A 20362-nucleotide genomic window follows, 5' to 3' on the forward strand; every position below is an offset into this window, starting at 1 on the left:
GGCAGATGCTGGACACTTTTCAGTTAAGTTTTCCTCAGTTACAGTTAGCCCCAGACAGGGCAGGTTTAGTTGCCTGGGAGCTGGCCTGTAGACAAGGGATGGATACTGACAGACTGACAGCCAGGAAGACCCAACCCATTCAAGGTGGGCAGCATAGATGAGGCAAGATCATCCAGGGGCAGACCTGCAGTGAGCAGCCTCTGCCCGGCCATGGACGTGGTAAGGGTGGGGTAAAGGGGAGGTTGGAGCCCCATGAAGAAAGTCCAGGGTGGTCGACCTCTTGGGCCACATACAGGGAACTGGCTCCCCAACAACAAACATCAAAGATATGGCAGGCAAGTAGGAGCAGCACCTGAACCATCTAGGTGGCACCAAAGCCCGATCTCACCCTGACGTCGCTGGGGAGCAAGGCACTGACCAAAAAGGGGCCAAAGCCCTATAACACCTACCAGCGACAACCACAAATTCCAAAGATGCCTAAGGAAATGTATTAGCTATGAGATCATCTTTCTTCTGAACAACGATCACACAGGAACACAGACATATCAGGTGACTGTTTTCAAGAATCCTGTCAGATGATGCAAGGCAATATATGTAAGTCTGAAAAAATATACACAATATATCATGCTAAAAGCAACTACACGTCCCAGATGTCCTGTCCATCCTCACTCCTAACTGGAACTGGATCCACTTGACATATGGGAAGGAAGAGAGTTGTATTCCAGTTTACTGATATTAGCTGCTTCTGGCAATCAGGAAAGCATCCACTGAGGTCAATAATTTAGAGGCCCATGTCTTATACATGTTACCACATGTTACCACTTTGACTTTAGCTGAGACACAAACAGTTGGTATTAGTATGATACCAATTGTAGGCCTCACATGCTGAGTCAGCTCAAACAGCTAGGCTGTCTTTTGAGATTATGGATATCTATGCCAAGACTACAATTGTGCATCTATTATACTTTTTCTCTGCACAGAGAAATTACTCAAGAGGAGTATCTAGAATCATAGGGATGAAAAGGATCTCAAGACCATTTAGTCTAACTGCCTGTGCAGATACAAGATAGTCAATTCTAAACCATCTCAGACAGTTACCTATCATAGCTTTTTTTGAGAGCCTCTAATGAAAGATATTCCCCAGCTAGTCTGTTCCACTGTCCTACTGTTCTTTTATTGGCATAATTGTACATATACATTTAATAGCATTGGTGATTGACTTACCCTCCTCACTATCCCCTTCTAGTCTACTAATGCTGGTGAAGGCTTCTATGGACAACCTTATAACTATCTTTTGAGGGAGGAGAGAGTGATAATCACATTTATTTTAGAATCCTCTAGCAGACACACCCTTTGGCTTTGTCAGAATGTGAGTCAGAGCAACACTGTGGCAATATTAATCCAAGATTCAGAAATGCTACTGTCGTAGTTACTGCCCTCGCCTGCAACAGAGACAAGGACTTCTATTTAAGTATACACCACATTTGTTTCTTTTATGGAGCTTCCATTGTTTGTTCCTGTTATTTTAGTAATGGGTGTGAAGCAGATTTCTGCATTTTGTTTACATAACTGACACTTTGCATTTAACTATAACATTTGGAATGCTCAGCCAGTCAACTCATCTGATTGGATGAGCATCTCTATGAACTAAATTATACATCAGCAAAGCATATTCCTTATTACAGTCACTTCTTTCTGCAGTACTTGCACATAGATTCATAGATGTTAGGGTTGGAAGGGACCTTAATAGATCATCAAGTCTGACCCCCTGCATAGGCAGGAAAGTGTGCTGGGTTCAGATGACCCCAGCCAGATGCCTATCTAACCTCCTCTTGAAGACTTCCAGGGTAGGGGAGAGCACCACCTCCCTTGGGAGCCCATTCCAGATTTTGGCCACTCTAACTGTGAAGAAGTTCTTCCTAATGTCCAGTCTAAATCTGCTCTCTGCTAGCTTATGGCCATTATTCTTGTAACCCCCGGGGCGCCTTGGTGAGTAGAGCCTCACCAATTCCCTTCTGCACCCCCATGATGAATTTATAGGCAGCCACAAGGTCACCTCTCAACCTTCTCTTGCGGAGGCTGAAGGGGTCCAGGTGCCCTAGTCTCTCCGCATAGGGCTTGGCCTGCAAGCCCTTAATGATAGGAGTGGCCTTTCTCTGGACCCTTTCCAGGTTATCCACTTCCCTCTTAAAGTGTGGTGCCCAAAACTGGACACAGTATTTCAGCTGCAGTATAACCAGTGCCTGATAGAAGGGAAGTATCACCTCTTTGGTTCTGTTTGTCACGCATCTGCTGATGCGTGATAAAGTGCAGTTAGTTTTGCTGACGACTTCGTCACACTGACGACTCAAATTCATCTTGGAGTCCACTAGGACTCTGAGATCCCTTTCCACTTCTGTGCTGCCAAGCAGGTCATTTCCTAGGCAGTAGGTGTGCTGGACATTTTTCCTCCCTAGGTGCAGCACTTTGCATTTCTCCTTGTTAAATTGCATTCTATTGTTTTCTGCCCATTTGTTCAACCTGTCCAGGTCTGCCTGTAGTTGTTCCCTGCCCTCCGGTGTCTCCACTTCTCCGCACAGTTTTGTATCATCCGCAAACTTGGACAGAGTACACTTCATTCCCTTGTCCAAGGCACTGATGAAGACATTGAAGAGTACCGATCCAAGGACTGAGCCCTGCAGGACCCCACTGCCCACGTCCTTCCAGGTTGATACTGACCCGTCTACGACCACTCTCTGGGTACAAGTAGCTTTGGCCTTTCTAACTGCCTCCCTACAACTGCGAGCTGAGGAGGCATACTCCTCTTGAGTAATTTCTCCCATTTCCACTGCTTATATGCCCCCCTTTTTGCCCTTAGGCTGATCTGGATTTCTCTGATTAGCCAAGGAAGCCTCTTGGCCCCTTTCCCCCTTTTCCCCTACATTGGGATTATTTCCCTCTGTGCCCGAAGGATCGCTTCCTTAAGGCACAGCCACCCTTCCTGGGCTCCCATCTCGCCAAATCTCTTACTCTGCAGTGCATCATTGACTAAACGCCTGAGCTCGCTGAAGTCAGCCTTCCTAAAGTCTAGCACTTCCACCCTACTAGTTACCTTACCCACTCTACACCTTATGGTGAATTCTATTATTTGGCGGTCACTGTCCCCCAGGTGACCACTGATCTGTAGGTCCCCTACCATGTCATCCCCCGTTGCCAGTACCAGGTCCAGTAAGGCATTGCCCCTAGTGGGACCATGTACCTCCTGCATCAGGGGGAGGTCCTGCACACAGGATAGGAACCTGCATGAACGGAATTTACTGTCTGCGTCTCCCAGTAGATGTCAGGGTAGTTTAGGTCCCCCATGACTACCGCTTCCCTAGTCTTTATGGTCTCCAAGAGCTCCCTCAGGAATTCCAAATCTAGTTCTTCCCCTTGATGTCGGGTCTGTAGCAGACCCCTACCACCAAATCCCTTTCCCTTTGACCTCCATGTATCCTAACCCACAATCCTTCTACTTTCTCCTCCTCCAATTCTATTTTGATAAGGGTCGATGTATAACGCTCTTTGACATACAGTGCAACCCCTCCCCCTCTCCTCCCTACTCTATCCTTTCTATACAGCTTTTAGCCCTCAATGTGTACTGCCCAGTCATGGGTAGAGTCCCACCAGGTTTCTCTTAACACCACTAAGTCTCAAGAGTTTTCTGCAAGCAGGAGTGCTAGTTCATCCTGCCTGTTACCCATGCTCCTAATGTTAGGGTATAGGCACTTGAGCCTTGTGACCGGCACCTTTGTTGCCCCCCATCTCTGATGACCAATGGTCCCCTTATTGCTTACCTGTTTATTGCTTACCCTTATTGCTTATACCACATTTATATAATGATCCAGTTTTTTAAAATTAACTCTAATTTTGTTGGTACAATTTTGTGTGTGGATTTAATTGCGCTATGAGCAATAGGATTTAGCTGTGGAGGTTCTGCCTCTACCTGAAAACTAGCTCCTCAAATTTTTCATAGGTGCTCACTAGCTACTGGACTGAAATAGTAAAGAGGAGTTAAATAATTGTGCCTTCTTCTTCAATAATGTAAGAGTTTCAGAAAGAGAAACATGGAGGCATACAAAGAATGAGTAACCTTAACCAAATTATTACATGTCATTAGTGGAACCAGAAGGCATCCAGGTTCCTACAATTCCCCCACCAGGACCAGGTTTTATCCACTGGATCTATGTTCTCCTTTGCAGTGGCTGATATGTCCAAATCCAGAATGATCTTTCTTGTCACAGCTGGTATTTTATTTCTGTCTACAAGCTAAATGATTTGAGATTTACTTGTATTATAGTCCCCACTGGGCTTTTCAGTCAGTTTGTGGAGCTCTCTCCAACTCTACTAGGTGGTGATTGAATATTAGTACTTCCTTTACTGACAAAACTCTTTACTAAAAGGTGAAAGATTTATGAGATCTGAACAGAAACTGGAGTATAACACTGTTAATTCTTTAGTGTTCTATGGTGTTCCTTGCTTAGCCTAGTATACTCTAAGAACAAAGCCAGAAAGCCACATATTTACAAAACTAATTATCTGCTATACACCAAGCATTTTGCTTGTCTTGAGATGACACAGATTTTTGTTCTCATTTGAGCTTTCCCAGTGGTGGGAGCCCGGAGGTGGCAGTGTTTGTGGGGATGAGGGCCCAGCAGTGGGAGGGATCCAGTGGTACAATGAACGTTTAGGGGAGGCCACAGCAGTAAGTGATTCCACATTTGCAGCAGACTACATCCCTCAAGTTCTGGCAGCCTGCTGGTAGCCCAGCACATCAAGCAGAGTGGCTCTGCAGGCTGTGTGCTTGATAGTCCTGGTTTAAAGAAATAAAATGCACATCCTGCATCAAATAAAAAGGTCCCATCAATGCTTTTATTTTTCAGTGAACATGTGCTGGGATGCACCAGGGCCCCATCATTATATTGGTTAATGGCTCTGTCTTTTTGAATATCTTTAATTCCTTCATTTCCATTGGAATTAGTGACCTTTATTCCATCTCCATATAAACCTTGGCTTGAGCCAAGAATCAATGCACTTCTGTGTTAAGCAACATTATAACAACTTTAGTTATCTTATTTACAATGGTACAGTTTTAAATTGCTGGCCTGACTCTGGATATCATTATGAGGCATTGTGTCCTGTTCAAGAGATCTGGATGAAGTACTGCACCATCCTGTATGTGCATTCACCTCCATACACGTCATAAGGTAAACAATTTCCGGCATGTCAGACCTTTTAAATCTCTAGTAATGTGGACCCTGTGATCCAGACTTTCAGATCAATTATCTGCCTGGTATTCATTCCTGTGCAGAGAAAAAGTATATAGGCTTACGTTGCTTTGAAATCCAGTATCCTCCCACCTTTTCATTACCCTGCATGTGAAGACCTTTTGGTCCAATTTCCTTGAAGCATGGAGTTGTTAAAACTACTGAATTTAAAGAAAGCGAACATTTATTTCAGACAATTTAAATTTACGTATGTTGAATATTGGGTTCTGGTATTCATACCTATCATTTACCCACTGACTTAGATCTTTAAAAAAAATCTGTTCCTTTCACACCATTGTAAGACTGGATCATGAGAAGTGCAGGGGTTTTTGACCAAGTAAGAATCACAGCCCATTCTAATCCTTGCCCTCTTTACAGCGCTTGTTCCCACTAACTTAATACACATTTGGATACTCTAGCTTCTTTGCCTTACATATTTGGAGACATGGTACATGCTTAGAAACAGATTCGTGTCTCGTTATCTGAAGTGATGCATCCAAAAATAGAGATCAGTTTAAAAGTTTGGGTTTCAGCTATTTGATATGTATTTTGTAGTGCCAGCACAAAAAGCAGATGGAAGTTCAGTTATAAGGGTATTTTAGCAGCAGAAAAAGGCAGCATGTTAAGATAAAGTGCCTTAAATCTGATTCTGACAACTTTTAGCACAAATATTTCTCTGGTACCTTTCTCAATTTGAGATAAACATGTCTAGTACGTTCTTCTTTGCAGATTAGACCCATACAGATAGCTATTCACATCAGACTGCATTTTGACTCTTCCTCAAAGTTAGCAATTAAAAATTCCACTCTAGCATCTGAGATTCCTTATTGCCTCTTATGTTTCTAAGGTAAGGAAAGATTTCTTTCTTGTTTCACTGTACATTCCTTCCAAAACTTCCAATAATTTTTAAAGACTTTCAGCTAAATGAAAACATTATTTCCCCATTTATGTAAGTGATCTAAGATTATATTTTCTGTCTGCATCTTCCTCAAAGTTACATTCATGTTTATTGTTTCCAGATATTTTGCTAAAATGTGTTAATTTTTGTTATCTGAATGTTCCCATGTTGCAGTCTTAAAGCTTTCAGCCTCTTTTCCCCCTCTCTGGCTGCATATTATTTACTTTAACACCTGAGAAGCCACCTTTTATGTATTGCTGTATTACAAACAACTCACACAGCAACAGCTCGGCTCTGGTTGGCTGCAACCAATTCTTGTTTCCATAGCAACATTACTAATTTACCATCCTATGTATCCAGTGCTGAAGAGAAATGTATAATAGTCAAACAAATGAAAATGCATATTATATGGTAAGTTTAAAATACTACCTCCCCATTTTTATTTTAATATAGAACTGAGGAGAGATGTATCCCTCCTTTGTCTATTTAAAATAGAGAGAAAATTACTTAGCAACGGTGCTTTACAAACAATTGGGAGAAACAAAGAGAAGCAGAAAACTGAGTACACAGCACGCTATATTGTGCATATTGTTTTGTCATAATTAAGATTGTCTGTTTGCAGACTGTCATGACATGGGGTGGGGAGGAACAGTTGAACCATTAAATCAATAACTAGTCCACCATCCCCAAAGATTAGATATCTGTGGGCCATATTTACTATGCATAGAGGTGTGTAGTTACATCAGGGATGGGCAAAATACAGCCTGTAGGCCAGATCTGACCTGCCAGGTGATTTCATCCAGCCCATGGGCAGGTGCCCATCAAATAATTGTATCCCACTTAGCCCACAGCTGCCCAGCTACACTCACATGAGGCCTGACACCTGCCCACTCCCACTCGGGCAGCATGCTGTGCTCCCACCTTCATGCAGGGGAGATCCACAGCCCCAGCCAGCACACAGCTTCTGGGTGGGGTGCTGCTGCCATGGCTGAGGGAACTGCTCTGCTCCCTTGGCTCCTCCACATGTCCCTGCTGCAGTGGCAGCACATAGGGAAGCATCAGGGGGTGGAGAGAAGCTGCAGTTGGGCAGGAGCATGGAGTGTGGGGCCCATGCCCAGCGAGGCAGTCGGAACACAGAGCCTGGGTTAACCCGGTTCCATTGCATGGGACTCCCCACAGCTCACATGAAGCTCCCAGGACTCACATGCCACAGGGGAGAAGTCCCATGAGATAGAGCTTGGCAGGGACAGCCTGTGTCTCTCCCTGTCACCAGGTGCAGCTCCCGGGAGCCCCATATAATGGACCCAGGCTGGCTCCACACCCTGCTCCCTGGCAGAGTCCTGGGAGCTGCAAGTGATGGCAGGGAGTGGGGCCAGGCCACTGAATCCATCATGCAAGGTAAACCCCCATGCAGTGAGCAGTTCTGGCTGGGTCTCATGAGCTGCACATGAGACGTGGGGAGCCCCACATGATGGAGGTATGCTGGCCTGGCCCTGTTCCTTACCACCTAGAATATTTTCCTCACCTAAAAGTGGCTGGAGCTGCACACCACCAGGGAGCTCCACCTGCACAAGCTATGAGTGCCCCAAAGACGTACCATTTGCTGCTGCTATCGGTAGCAGGGTCTGTGCACCTTGCGGGCAGTGATGGGGGAGCATCCCCCCACACTCACACCATCCCTCACACCCCCCACACATATCCCACACACTCACAACCACATCACCCCCTACACCCTTCCCATACCTCCCCACCCCTTCCCCCACACATACACCCACATTCCACCCAACACACACGCACACACTCCACAAACCCACACCCACACATACACACATCAGCATGCACACATCCACTGCCCCCCACATACCCCACACAATATACAAAAGTAAGGCTTTACTTTTGAGCTGTTAGGCAATCACTTCTTTATACACTATGCAAATGCATGTTAATCAGGACAAAAATATTTTTTGAAATAAAATTAAAATATGTTATAGTTGATGCTTGATTTTTAGTATATGATTTGGGGGGGCATTTCTGGTTCCTAGATGGCAACCCTCCCCCCCTCCTCCAAAAGGAGTACTTCTGTGGGCAAGGGGAGGGACTTCTGGTGGCAAAGGTCAGGGGGTAGAGGCTGCACTGCTTGTCCCAATATAGTGATCAAGGGGTGGGGCACCTGGAAAAGGATGGGGCTATCCTTGCAGCCCTCAACAGCTCACCAAAACTCCGTAAGTGGCCCTCCAGCCAAAATAATTGCCCACTCCTTGGTTGCATGATGCTACCACACTGAAACAGCTTAAATTACGTATCTTACTTACAATGGTTTCAGAGTGTTTTCCCTTATAAATTCCAATCTCCAAAGGGAGGAAAAGTTCTAAGAAAAGACTCTAAGGAAGAAGGTTTTTCTGGGAAGCTGTATGCAAATAAGATGTTCATGGTTAACAACTGAGTTCTAATAATTAGGTACCTACTTAAATTGCAGTTTTGTGACATTTGTGGAAACCAGGAAAAATGGCAGTTTCCATGATCACTGCAAAAAATGGCATTCCCTGCAATTTTACACAGAATCACCCTCCAAAAATAAAAGCTTACCAGAATGCAAAGAAAGCACGTCAATCCCTCCAGCCATATAGTATTGGCTTGAAACAGAGCTACTGAGAAGATGGGCTAGTGACACAGACACAGTGAAGGAGCCAGTCAGAAAAGTGAAAGGGTTATAGTGCCATCTTTTAAGAAGCCAGATGCAATGCTGCAGCAATGCTGCAGTCTGAAGATGATGAGTGAAAAGAAATCCACCAAGCACACAACAAGTTGATGGATTAGTTAAGTTGGGTCACAACAACTTTCAAACCGTCAATGTGAAAACCAGCAGAGACAAAAACTGTTCCAGGCAATAGCTGCAAAGTTGAATCAGCTATTCATCTACAAGTATGATCAGTCACTACCACCACGATTTAAACAACCCTGCCTTGTTTTTTAGTGCTGTTCACATTTTTTACCCCAATCAGGTGTCTTTTCTGAGTTTTGGCCCTCTGCTACTAAAAACAATCCTTGGATAGCAGGAAGAGCATGACAAGAAAAGTGCTGCTTATATGAACGTTGTCAAAGAGTGACAGATGCCTTTGAGTATGATTGTGTTTTGGAAGTCTGTTTCTGATTGATTTACACATCTCTACAACTTGACAAAATGCTTCCTACCATTGCAGTTGACACAGGGAGCTATGTCAACTGCAACTGCTGCTGGATGCTGCATGCTAGCATTTAACAACTAACATGAATTGTTTCCATTAAGTTTAGCATTATTTAGTATTACTAAACTTTTTTGTAGAATGCTAGTTCTACACCTGTCCTTTGAATGCTAATAATAATAGCATTTTATTTATTGTCACCAGGTTTATAATTTTTAGAAAACCTGGTATTTACTGTAAATGAAAACAAGAAGCAACATTTATGATTATTAACTATATTAATACGCAGGGCATCCTGCCATGTACCCTCCATTCCAGTGTTATTTTTCTGGTGTGCCCGCACTTTGGGACCTTATGGGGTACACATTTTGGTTTTTTCAGTACTCTGGCCAAAACAGGGCAGAGGCACTGCCACTGGGCTCTGCACATGGGAAGCTGCACGCAATGCCATGTGCCTTCTACCACCAGGCAGCCAGTGCACAGAAGGCACAGAAGGCATGGCCATGAGGCAACGGCAGTCTGCCCCCGCCCCATGCACAAACCGGGGGGGGGGGCAGATGCCCCCCCATGCCTACCCTGGGGTATACATAGGGGTGGGAGCACCCCCCCCATGCACCTGGATGAGCCGCCTGGGGCTCCCACCATTCTCTCCCACCCCACTCATCCCTGCTTCTGTCCCACTCCCTCCCTCACCATGGGGGCATCAATCTGGCCCCACCCCTTCCCCCCAACACACTTACCTGCTGGGCACTGCTGCGGCCAGGTTGTGTTCCTGGGTGACTGCAGCAGGCTGGGCTTGTGTCTGTGTGCTCACTCCCTGCCCTTCCCCCCAGCCTTCCACGTACCACTCACAGGGTGTATCATACCACAGTTTGGAAACTGTCGCTTTAGGCCTTACCCAAACAATTCCTAGCTCATGGCAAAACTACCTGCTACCAGTCAGTCTCCGCATGAAAAAAGTCTCCCGCACTAACTCCTCCCTACCCCATCCCCATGTTTTTAAAGACATGAGGCATGGATATAACATTTAATAGAAATTAGGTTGCATGAAACTGAGCTGAAAAACTGCTTCCTCAGCATGCCTGAAAAAATTTCCAGAATTATGTGTAGGCAGAGCTGCTATGTGACACACCATCCACATATTTACACAGTATTATTCCCTTGATATTCCCTTAATTTGGCCATCCACTGCTCTCCTGAGTTATCAGTCTTCCACAAAGGAATCCAGAAGGACAAATACCAAGAAAGAAATGGTTGGCTATGTAGATCCTATCATTAGAATTTCTTTCTCACTACTTCAGAGTTCTTATCTCCCTTATGAATCTAAATCAATAAAGGAAAAGAATGGCACTGAGATTGCATATCCCTGTGCTTTTTGAGAGAATAGTATCAGGGTTTATAAGACCTATGCATCATCCCTCACTACCAACAGAAGCCAGGGAGTTCTAAACTTGGGTGCATGAGTACCACCAGTGAATTGATCTGCATGGACAAAATATCTCAGAAGTAACATTCAAGATAAATAGCTGTTCTTTCCTTGAATTGTTTTGTTGTGTGAAATTTCATGGCTTTAGATGTGCATTATTTAATCTATTCCTGTTCATGATCCTAGTAGGAGACTGAAAAGGAAAGCTTATTTTTTAAAATTAATTTAGGGGTAATTTATGTTCACGATATTTTAGCAAGGCAGATATTCCTTTCAGAATATGCTGAAATTTATTAACCTAAAAGGAAAAGGAGGTGAATAGCCAAATAGGAAGCATTCATTCATCGAAGACAATCTTTGTCTCTACACCTCAGTGTGCTATTCAATTTCTGTCAAATATGTCTGTGTTTCTATACACTAAGGAAAAGGAACCACAACAATCTGTTGTGTCTTTAGAAACACAAGCTGTGTTTGTCTGGCTGAAAAAATAAATCTGTCAAACTAGTAAATATATTATGGTGCTTGACAAATGTGTTTTTCCCAATTAAGTTTAAGAATTTTTCTCTTAGATGTTGTTGAAAAAAATAATGTATACGCCTTTGCATAACATTCTGATGATCCTAGCTATGAACAGATATTAACAAGTCCTACCCATCTCACTGATTTTTTGATAAATGCAATCTTTCATGTGGGGAAACCAAGGCAGAAAAGTGACGCAATTTAGGTAAGGTCACATAGCAAGCCTTTCCAGAGTACAGAACACAGGTGTGGTAGACTACTTCCTGCAATGCCATGCTTCCTGGACAATCTATGTTTTCAGGAGGACTTACTCTATGCCACGTAGTCAGCCATGAGTCTGGAAAAATCCTTTATTTTACATTCTGCCTTCCAAAAAAAGGTGCATATATTTGGGGGCATACTGAATGTGAGAAACTATGGCATTCTCTTTCCCTGTTTGAGAGAGAGAGAGAGAGATTGTGAGATATTCAACTATTAGAAACAATGCAAATTTGCTTATGACTGTTCTGCAGGTACCAATACATCTATTAGTGCTAGCAGAAAATGAAGATGAAGATGTATGATGACAAAGACAAAACTGACATGGGGTCAGTATATGAAAATCAGAACATCAGTATAACAAGTATTTTTTAAACTGAATCTTAAGATCTATTACAAATTTAGCAAACCATATGCACACATTTCATAAATTTCATATCTATGAAATGTGTGAAATCTATGAAATGTGTGCATATGGTTTGCTAATCATACATCATTTTAGATTGATAATTGCAATCGATGTCACTCTACAGGCTTTAATTTTACACCGACTCTGCTTCCATATATACAGAGTATTAACACATCTGCAATAGAAAGCATTTTGGAAAGAAAACAGAAAATGGAAAGAAACTAGATATTTTTAATTAAAGGCAAGTTTGAAACTGGAGATGGAACCCAATAGGTATTAAGTGGGTAAGAAAAAGACGAAAGGAGAAAAACTCAGTTTGTTCTTCTGTTCTCACCATGGCAGAATAAGTGGCTAGAGCAAAAGCAGGTGAGGAATAGGAGATTAAGGTGCATGGAGAAAATGTATGAAGTGGCTGAGAGTATGGCAAACAAGCCATCAGTTTGCAGGTGTGCATGGTTGCAAATCTACATAAATGGGAGACCACAGGGATTTTTCCTTTGCAAATGTTGTATTATTTTGCTGTACTAAAGATTCAGATTTCTTCTAGTATGAAATGTTTGTTACTGTATCTTTGCTTGTCTTCACTAGGCCTGCTTTATGTAAAGCTTCTGTGAGATAGACAATTCATTCCCAGAGATATGATGAATCAAGGGTGAAGGACCTCCTCTGGCCAAATTGTTAAACTTGCTGATGTAGTCGTAGCATACAAATAACTTTCACTGTGTCAAATTGTACAAAATCTCTTATGCTTTTTCTGTTGTTTTTTATTGTCTAAATCATACTGATCCACAATTTTTTCCCCTAATATTGATCAGTCTCCCCAGTAAGTCTGCTAAACCAGAGTTCAACACATAAAGAACATCTGGAATTATGATAAGATTGAGGCATATTTCAGCTTCAATTTAAGAAAATTTCCAGTACAGGCAGTCCTCGACTTATAACGTTTCGAGTTACAACACTTCACACTTACAACGTTTCTAAATTGACACCCTGTTTCAACTTTCTGAAGCCAGTTTTGACTTTACAACACTTGACCTGATGTGATGCCATGCCGGTGAACAAGTTGCTGTGTCACCTATCTCCCTGGAGAGCATCTGTTCAAACTTCCTTGGACGCTTTCTTTAAGAAAGCAGACAGAACTCCAGAAAAACCTGCAGCCAAGACTCCTGAGAAAAATCCAGCCAAGAACCCTTCAAAAAGTCCAACCAAGAGCTCTTCAAAAAGTTCAGCAAAGTCACCTCAAAGAAGTCCTTCCAAATCAATATGATTGCTATTTGCAATATAAATACATTAATGTAGCTATATTACTCATCTATAATTGATTCAGTACAAAATTCTGGGTTATTTTTTGGTGAAAACAGGGTATTGGGCCTTGGTTCAGGAACCATTCCCCCATTTATAACATTGTTTCCTATGGGAAAATTGGTTCTGAGTTACAATGTTTTGACTTAAGACGCCGTTTTCAGGAGCCAATTGTGTCATAAGTCTGGGGACTGCCTGTACTAGAAAAGGGAGGCACTTCAGCTATTACAAACAGAACTGTTTCTATCCACCTAGGTTAGAGATATATAAAAGACAAATATAAAACTGTTCAACTGGTGTGAAAGCAAGCCTCTAGTTTATAAAGGATTCACTAGTCTGAAGCTAACAGAGCCTGCTCTTTAAAACAGTGATAACATATCTAAAGATAAAACAATATGTATTTGAAACACAGTTCATAGCCAGGAGAATATAAACCTTTTTCAATAGATACTGTTTAAAGGTGATTTTTTTCAGTGCCAATGTAAAGCATTCACCTTCCAAGTAATGTCTTAATTTCTTATTACAGTACAGGAATATAGACTGTCTAAACATAAACATACAAGTTTGTGATTAGTCAGGTTTGACAGGATCCCCAGACAAGCCAGCTGGTGATTGTACCTGGGACCTCTGGAATTGGAAGCATGAGCCTCTACTCCCTGAGTTTAGGGTCTAGGCCAGGGGCAGGCAAAATACAGCCTATGGGCTGGATCCAGTCCACCAAGCAATTCCATCAAGCCCACAGGCCCCTCCATAAGTCCTCTGTAAGCCCTGGCCCTGAGCTGCCCCTCTGCAAGCCAGTGCATCCCTGCAGGAGGTGCAACCCTGCTTGCGAAGCAAGCACCCCCATGCCAGACTGGCCTGACCCCCCCCCCATCTGCCCCAAGCCAGGGGGTGCCGGAGACAAAGAACCTCTGCCTGGCAGAGGCTTGTGCCTGAGCACCCCGTGGCTGTTTCCAGCCTCCCTACCTGCGAGACTGGGAATTCAGGTAAGAGTCTCACTGAGCTGGGGCCAGGAACTCCCGCTGAGGGAAACAGGGACAGGAGCACAAGGACCATGTGCTATGGGGCTGGACTGGGCTAGCCCTGCATGCTGCAGGAGCACAGGAGCTCTTGTGTTATGGGGCTGAGTCAGGCTGGCCCCACACACTACCACGATGTATGGCTGGAGACTCCGGTGGGAGCTGCATATTATGGGTCCAGGTGGGACTGGCCCTGTACACTACCACCACATGCAGCCAGGAACTTGGTCAGGAGTATGGGGAGCTGCATGTTATGGGGCCGGTAGGGCTTACCCTGTACGCTGCCACCACATGCAGCCAGGGACTCAAGCGGGGGCACAAGAGCTGTTTGTTATGGGGCCAGGTGGGGCTGGCCCTGCACCCTGATGCTACATACAGCCAGGGACTCAAGTGGGACTCCTATTGGGCTGGGTGGGGCTGGCCCCGCACACTGATGCCATGTGCAGCCAGGGACTTGGGCAGGGGCTATGTGTTATGGGTGGGGCTGCCCCCCCATTCTACCACCATGTGTAGCTGGGGACTGGGGTTGGAGCATGGGGAGCTGCACGCTATGGGGCTGGGTGGGGCTGGCCTGGCTCCCTGCCACCACATGCAGCTCCAGGGACTGCACAATCCAGGGACGTCATGGACCCCCCTCTCACACAGCTCCACTCTCTCCCACCATAACTCTACACACTCCCACAACCCCCACTCCCACACCCACATGGTCCCAAGATGGTGACCAGGAGCTGGGGCACGTCAAGGAATGAGGCTACCCTTGCAGCCCTCGACAGCTCACCAGAATTTGTTAAGCGGCCGGCCAGCCAAAATAGGTGCCCACCCCTGGACTAGACCTATTAATAAGAAACCACTAACAGAACCAAACTTCAAGTACAGTTAAACTGTTAGACTGGGACAGAAAGCTTCATGTTAATGGGGTTGCCCAAGGTTTGATATAATGTCTGGTAGGTATTTTCATATAAGAATTTTGTTAAAATCTTGATTTAGAGGCTCAGTTTTGCTTTTACAGCAGGTATAACAGTTCAAGGTTTTGGCTGCTTTTCCCACCCAACACATCTACATGTTGACTATAAAACACAGAATTGTGAAGATTGGATATCGCAATAAGTCACATTTAAATGATTCTTCAGGCTTTTTAGAATACAATGTGATATGTTATCCCATTTAAGCTTTTATTTTACTACTAGCCAATTGCCTGTCAAAAATGTCAGGGGGTGGGGCAGCCTGCATCCGGCCCTGCTCCCCCCCTTTGGGGCTGGGACCACTCTCCTTCCCCCTCCCCCCTGATGCTTTGGGGGCCAGGGCCAGACTGCCCCCCCCATCTGCTGGCCCTGCCCCCTATCCATTCCGTTGCCACCATCTGCAGGGCCGGGGGTGTGTGGCCAGTGGCACAGGCCTTGCCCCCCTGTCCTCTCCATTTTTGTGGCCTGCAGGGAGCACAGGGGAAGGGCCCTGCCCCCGCCCTCTGTCCACTCCATTGCTACCACCTGCAGGGTCAGGGGGCCAAGGCCAGTGGCACTGGCCTTGCCAAAGGCGGGGGTGGGCCCAGCACCACTGGCCTGTCTGCTCCGTTGCCTGCCCGGGGGAGTGAGGACACAGGCCAAGGGCCAGGCTCACTCCCCCCACCCTTGCCCTGGCCACTTCGGGGCTGTGGCCACTTCCCCAACCCCACTCAGGGAACTAGCAGAGACAGAACCCAGTGTCCAGCCCTGCACCCCCAATTCAGGCCTGACCCTGTTCCCCTGGCTCCCCTCCAGTCACTTTGAGCCCGACCCCATTCCACCCCCAGCAGTTTGGGTTTGGGACTGCTCCCCTTGTTCCCCCCTTCACCGTGGTTGCCCTGACCCCATTTTCCCCACTCACACTGCTGTCTCCTCCATGGAGCAGGAGGGTGCTCCCGGGGGCGTGCTCCCCCATCCTCCTACTCCACCGCAGGGCTGTGCCCACCCCCCCACCCTCCCTACTGCTGTTGCGGGGCCTGGTGCGCCCCCCCCATACCCTCCATATTGGGGCCAGGCCGAGCTTGGCATGACCCCCCACCATCCCCACCTCTGCCACCTACAAGGAGCGAGGGGCAGGGTGGGGCCTCCCCTCTTCCATCTGCTCCATTGCCGCCACCTCCAGGGAGCAGGGCAGGGGACTGGCCTTGCCCCCCCACTCCATCCCCTGTGTCCCCACCATCATGGCAGTGCTCCGCCATGCTGCCACCTCCTGTCCAAATGCTCTATTCGCACTCTGATTGGTTGTTTCCATCAGCCAATCAGAGTGCGAATAAAGCACTATGGACAGACAGACAAGCCTACGACTTTTATAGTATTAGAATGAATAATTAGCAGATAGTACAAAATTGACTGCAGAGTCACATTTCAGATTCGGTGAGTATGTGTCTTTTTTCCAGAGTCCAAGAAATTATTTTCAATCTGTTACTAAGTTAGTAATTTCCTTAGCCTCTTTTCTAGGTTGTTGTATAATCAGTCCAGCCCTATAGCTCATTCTCTTTTCTCTTATGGCAGTTTGAGAAAGATTTGTACTGCTCTGATTGTTTTTCCAGTATCTTCTGACAGACACATTGTTTCTCTTTTTGACATCTCGTCTTTGGTGTACCCTCAGAACATTGCCTAAAAGAATAGATTTAAATTCTTTAGCTAAATCCTATTCCTATAATACTAAATTCCTTCCACTATCTCTTAGTGGTTGGATGGGTTCCCTCAGTCTATTTCTTTAAATAAACTTTTACTGGTTTTGTGCACTTCCTTTTCTCATTATATATTCTGGATTTCTTGATTATGTTTTATACCTTTTCAACTTTGATTTATAATCATCTTTATCTTTCTATACATATACAGTACACGGCCACCTTTGTATCATTTTACTACCAGTTCAGTTATTCACATACTTTGGTTATGACCCTACGTATCTCACTGAAGGAAGCATTTCATGATGTGGGGCCCATAATGGGTTCCATACCAGCTAAGACCAATGATTCAGCTAGTCCAATATCCTACTGGATTTTGACCAACAGGCCCTAGACAGACACGCTTCAACACTGTGCTGATGTTCGGACCCCATACAGGCACTTTAAAAGAGCTGCGAAGGCATGCAACAGCCTCCAGTCTCTGGAGTTTCCCAAAGACAGCAGAGCACACAAAACAGAGCTAATTGGTTGTCTGTCCCTTTCCTTCTCCCACCCCATAAGGATAGAGTGGGGAGCAGAGCATTGTGGGAGGCTGGAGGACTATTAGATGAGACAGACAGCTCAGGGAGCACTTCAAAGGGGTTTCTTTTTTTAAGGGTAATTTTAGAAGCACTTTACAGGTCTGTATCCTTGCCGTCTGGAGTACATCAAACAGCATGCCTGTACACAGCCAAAAAAGATGAAAGAAACTCTGTAATGGAAGATATGAAATAGCTAGCTGTTACAAGAATTTTCCTCAGCACCAATTGTCAATTATTGTCTTATGCAGTGAGGTAAGAGGCTTCATGTCCATTAACCATTTTTATTACAGTAAATCAAAATACAGACGATTCTTGAAACATTTCAAACTATTTTGTCTTGTGCTTCAAAAAAGGAAATATATTTGTGTGTATATGATTATTTATTAAAAATAGTAGTTATTCCTTCCGCTAGTGAACAAGAATGGAGAAAAACATTGCAAATTATTTCAACAATAATAACTGAATTTTGAGATAGTAAATATATCTGGAAATCTTTTGTTTTGAAACCAGGTCTGTTTTTTAAGCAATCTGTTCTTGAGATATTTTCATCTTATTCTTAATAAGTCTTATGTCACTAGGTGCTTGTTTACATAAACATCTAATTCTTGTTTTTAATTATAATATGTGGGCCTCAATAATATCCTTTGCCAGGAAATGTTACAGCTTAACAATATATCGTATAAATAGATATTTTCTTTTATCTTTTTTTTCCAATTTAGTCTGCTGTTCCCTTGTATTAGAGGAGGATACATTTACATTCCTATTTTGAATTTAATAACATTGGTTATTTAATGTAAATATTATGACTTCTCTAATTAGAAGTGCTACTCCTTTCAATACTTCATCACTTGTGTAAGCCATCTTTCTATGAAAAGTAAAAGCTAATTAGGGGACCAAAAGCTTTTAGGTCTTTGGCCAGGCCAGGTGGCTAAATTTTCTGGACCAATGTTGGTTATCAAAAGAAAAGAAATTGTGGCTCAGGATTAGGGTTTATAAAGTTTATGAAAGCAATTAACCAAAACATCCAAAAATAAAGCTAAGAAAATAAAATCAAAGCTAGCATTACTTCTATTAAAATAAAAAATTAAGTGATGCAACTGTAGTCTCAATATTGGACTGAAATTAAATCAGAAGATGCAAAAGAATAATCAACCCTTAAATTCTGAGCAGGTGTCTTAGCAGGTGACTCCATTTGATGTGAAGCCCTGAAAAGTTGTACAAATCAATCAGCTGTATGATTTGGAGCTGGCAGCAGAGGCCAGGACACAAATCAGTGGGTTTAAAACAATGGAAAGGTATATTTAATTTAAATATAACAACAAAAACTTCCCAATTGTCAGAACACAAGAGCAAACTAGACAGGGAAGCTGTTGAATCTCCTTCACTAGAAGTTTTCAAGAAGAGGCTGGATAAACACTTGTCTGGAATAGCATGAAAAATGTTTCCTGCATTTTTGCAAGTGACTGGGCTAGATGAAACTTGAGGTCCTTTCCAATCATTTATTCTAATGTTAATACTGTAGTCGAGTTTTTGTATGTTGTATATATCAGAACCTGAGAATCTAAGTGCCATTATAAAGCTTCATCAGATTTCAGTTCTTGCATGTCAGTTATCCCTCCTCTACCCCAGTAGACAGATGTCTCAAAAATCTTGGAATAAAACTGAGAGCTTTCTCAGCTACAAGTGAAAGACAAAAATATAGAAAAGGAAAATTATATATCAAGGGTTCATGAATTTTTCAACTTTGAATTTTTCGAAGCTGAGTCTGTTGTCGAGAAGCCAGACAATGTTATTACTGCAGTCCTTATTATAGCGGATTCCTCATATTGGAATCACTTTGGGAATTGGTGATTTGATTCTATTAACCAGTTGATTCCATTAAAAGGAGACCCGTTTTTTTAAGAACACGGATATTCACTCCTTCCTCAGAGCCCCTTGGTCTGCAGACAGAACCCTTGTCTCCAGGCTGTGGAAGCTGCCTGGCATGTCTGCTGGAGGCTGGGATCTGGGGTTCAAGCACTCCCACTTTTGGAATGTGCTTGCTGGTGGAGACTCTGGAGGGCCAGGTGAGGGAGCTCCAGGAAGAGTTGAGTAGACTGCGAACCATCAGGGAACACGAGGTGAATATCAACACTTACTGTCAGGCCTGACACCGGGAGAAGGGTGCCAAGAAGACCAGGCAGAAAAGCAGGCTTGAGCAAGATGCTCCAACTGATGGCACATGGAAATCGGACATATCAAGCCCAAAGCCACAACATGCATCAGTTGCTCCACCAATAGCCCTGCACAACAACTACACAGCCCTCGCACCATTGATAGACAAGGCCTCCGCATCCTCCACATTGAATACAGGACAGGAACAGCCACCCCCACCAAGAAAGTGGGGATTGTTGTGGGAGACTCCTTGCTGCGAGGAACTTCTGTTCATCCAGACCCTTTGCTTGAGAGGTCTACTGCCTCCCAGGAACCAGGATCCAAGATGTAACAGCAAGGATCCCAAAGTTGGTCCATCCTGAGGACCAATAACACATGCTCCTTGTCCACGTGGGCGCCAATGACACAGTAAGAAACAACCCTGGGAGAATTTTGAGCAACTACAGGTCCATGGGGGTGAAGCTCAGGAACTAGGCGCACAAGTGGTCTTCTCCCCAATCCTCCCAGTTAGATGAAGGCTTCAGAGATGGTGTCACCATGTTGGTTTTGGATTCCTCAACCTTGGCATGCGGTTCAATGGCACTGGTCTACATGCTAGAGAGGGTATTCACCTCACAGGCAAAGGAAAGAAGCTCTCCTCTATGGGAATCACTGACTTGCTGAAGAGGGCTTTAAACTAGGCATGTCTGGGGAA

General features: G+C 44.3%; 1 long non-coding RNA gene across 1 annotated transcript in view; it reads left to right on the plus strand.

Moving 5' to 3' along the window:
- Nucleotides 1-14187: 14187 nt before the first annotated feature.
- Nucleotides 14188-20362, plus strand: part of LOC109289606 — a 17004-nt gene continuing 10829 nt past the window's right edge. Inside the window, exons 1-2 of the long non-coding RNA XR_002095424.1 lie at nt 14188-14271; nt 17405-17410. This is a non-coding gene — a long non-coding RNA (uncharacterized LOC109289606). The remainder of the gene's footprint in view (nt 14272-17404; nt 17411-20362) is intronic.

Source organism: Gavialis gangeticus, unplaced genomic scaffold (assembly GCF_001723915.1).
Source record: "Gavialis gangeticus isolate Ggan-Ray unplaced genomic scaffold, GavGan_comp1, whole genome shotgun sequence".
Taxonomy (NCBI): Eukaryota; Metazoa; Chordata; order Crocodylia; family Gavialidae; genus Gavialis; species Gavialis gangeticus.